General features: G+C 41.5%; 1 long non-coding RNA gene across 1 annotated transcript; it reads right to left on the bottom strand.

Annotated features, from left to right (window-relative positions):
* Positions 1-516: 516 nt before the first annotated feature.
* LOC129818500 (uncharacterized) lies at positions 517-2,906 on the bottom strand. Its single transcript, XR_008753951.1, has 2 exons — positions 1,558-2,906; positions 517-1,234 (listed from the first exon to the last, which is right to left on the bottom strand). It is a non-coding gene; the product is annotated as an uncharacterized LOC129818500 (long non-coding RNA).
* Positions 2,907-2,936: the final 30 nt, after the last annotated feature.

Raw genomic sequence — 2,936 nt, 5'->3', positions numbered from 1 at the left:
TTGCCTTTTTGGTGCTCCAAAGCTTTTTACTATCATTCTTTATATAATGTATATTTGTTTCATAGTAGAGTTTCTTCTTTTTATTCAGTATAGTCACATGATTTCTCAATTTGCAGTACGTTTGTCATTCGGTTGTGCAGCCAGACTTATTTGCCATTCATTTTGCCTCATCCATCTCCACCATGTAATTTTTCAATTGCTCATCAATCTATGGGGATTTAACAGTTTTTACTGTAATTTTGTTAATGGGTGAATGCTTACTAGTAACTGGAATTTCATAAATGTGTCAAGCGCAGCGTCTTGTTGCTCCTCATTACACAACACAGACCAACAAATATTTTTTACATCATCAACATAGGAATCACTACAAAACTTATTGTATGACATCTTATACACTATATTAGGCCCAGCCTTTGGAACATTGGTTTTCCTAGATATATCTACTAAACTCAGCAAAAAAAGAAACACCCCTTTTTCAGGACCCTGTCTTTCAAATATAATTAGTAAAAATCCAAATAACTTCACAGATCTTTATTGTAAAGGGTTTAAACACAGTTTCCCATGCTTGCTCAATGAACCATAAACAATTAATGAACATGCACCTGCGGAACGGTCATTAAGACACTAACAGCTTACTGACGGTAGGTAATTAAGTTCACAGTTATGAAAACTTAGGACACTAAAGAGGCCTTTCTACGGACTCTGAATAACACCAAAAGAAAGATGCCAAGGGTCCCTGCTCATCTGCGTGAACGTGCCTTAGGCATGCTGCAAGGAGACATGAGGACTGCAGATGTGGCCAGGGTTATAAATTGCAATGTCAGTACTGTGAGACAACACAGGGGGTATTGCAGCTTCCATCATCATGTTAGTGCTGCTGCTGGCCTCTCTGGGAGACTTGCTGTACTACTACCTGCACATCCAGGACAAAACAAAGGCAATGACTGGCAGGGCTGTGGACCGATCAGCTGCTCCTTCAGCTCATGGAGGTTTTGGTAACGACACATATGACCTATGCCTCACAGTGAGTATTATGGTTCCACTATTTCTTGGTTGTTTCTGGGGGTTTTCACCGGTTTCAAGAACAGTTCAAGAAACAGTTCAGGAAGGTGTTTCTAATATTTGTAGTTTTCTTATCATTCTCCTTTTGTCCATTTTCAGCAGGGCAGAGTGACCGTGCTTCCAGTCCCGGTACAACCAATAGCGTAGGTTTTCACTAACGAAGACTCCGTCCCTGTAAGTACATTCTGAATTAATTAACTTCTATTCACTTATTTATTCTAAGCTATGCTGCTCTGTGAATAACCTATGAATATCTGCCTTTGTGTGTCTGCAGGACTCCACAGAATTAGTGAGGGAGGAGATGGTGTTGAAGGGGAGAGTCTGCAGCCTAGTGGTGGCTTTGTGAAATTAAGGCGATATTACAGCAGAAGAACTGCTTGTGTTGTCTTGCACACACACTTGGATATCAGGATAGCAGTAACTTGCTAACTGTGAGTGAAGTGTCTATAGCGTCCACTGAACACGTTCACAAACCCCACACACACATATACTCACACTCATCCATGTACCATTGCAATCAATGGAGCAGCTGCAGATTCGACTGACTGGGTCCTGAAGTCTGGGACTTCTCCAGGTGGACAGTCCGGATAGTTGGAGGTCAAAGGTGCAAGAGATGAGATGGCTCACTGTATGCATTTCTAGCTGCCAAAGCATGAAATTGCCCCTTCTGTCTCCAGAGACAAGACACTCTGCTCTGTTGTGGTAATCCTACTAATAGAGTTAGGTGTAGAAGAAATGGAGAACGTGTCTGACGTCGAATCCTGTCGGTTAGCTACAGTGCTGAATTAAATGTATAGCTTATTGACATCAGAGCCATGCTGTATAGCTGTTTGTCATAGAGTGCAGCTGGTCAAACTTCAAGCAAGAGAGACGGAGACAGGGAGAGGGATTGCATGCCCTATATTAGAACTTGTGATAGGTGCCTTGTTAAAATTGGATTCCAAATAGAGTACAAATGTTCTGGGGCAAATAGAAGAAGACTATAAGAGGAAAATTAAGAGCATGTATTATCAAGCAAAATGTTGTTGAAATTGTACCAAATTGTATGTTTTGAGATTATGACTATTTTTCATTAAAACAGTAAATGTCATGCACCATATTGCTTCAGTTTAGTTTTACAATAAATATACATTCATTTGCTTATGACACATTGTGACAAGTGACATCAATGGTACATATTCATATTAAACTGTCAGACCAATTTGTAGGCTAATTATAGGTCTAATCTGTCATCATTTAAGTAAATTGAATCCTATTATTTATTTGGTCAAGAGTACAGGTGGTGTTGCCCTGGTCAAATGAGAAATTGACTTGGGAAAAATGATGAACAAGGGAATGACGATATCGCCCCTAGCAACACCTACGTCTCCACGGCAACATCCTCCCCTGTCCTCTTCTCTTCGGTGGCATCAATCACACAGGCTGTTTTCGAAAAGACTACCAACTCCTACAAAAATGGTTGGGTTACACACTGTATTGACAGGTGTAGTGGCATAAATTCGGCTGTAGCCTAGCCATAGTTAGATCAAATTATTGCACGGGCAGTTAGGCTTCCTAATGACAGCGCACACATCCATATAGGTGGGTGGTTGTAAGGCGCAAATTAGGAGGGAGCTGGCCTCGAATGAAACTCGGATGCAATTCCATAAAAACAAATGATTTAATTGCTCTCGAAAATAAACAGAATATACCACGCGCTTACACCGATCCTGACTCCCGCTGCTCGGACAAACCTCTTTTCCAGGCTCGTGCCATCCGTCCTCTTCCAATACCTTAACTGATGTGGTGCGCGGATTAGCTTTTTTTCACCTGCACCCGCCGGCAATTCCTAATAACCCACCCGCAATTGCTAATAACCCACCCGCAACCGCCCT

The sequence above is a fragment of the Salvelinus fontinalis genome, chromosome 21, assembly GCF_029448725.1.
Source record: "Salvelinus fontinalis isolate EN_2023a chromosome 21, ASM2944872v1, whole genome shotgun sequence".
Taxonomy (NCBI): domain Eukaryota; kingdom Metazoa; phylum Chordata; class Actinopteri; order Salmoniformes; family Salmonidae; genus Salvelinus; species Salvelinus fontinalis.
The sequence above is the reverse complement of the archived record's forward strand: the minus strand, read 5'-3'. Positions and strand labels throughout refer to the sequence as shown.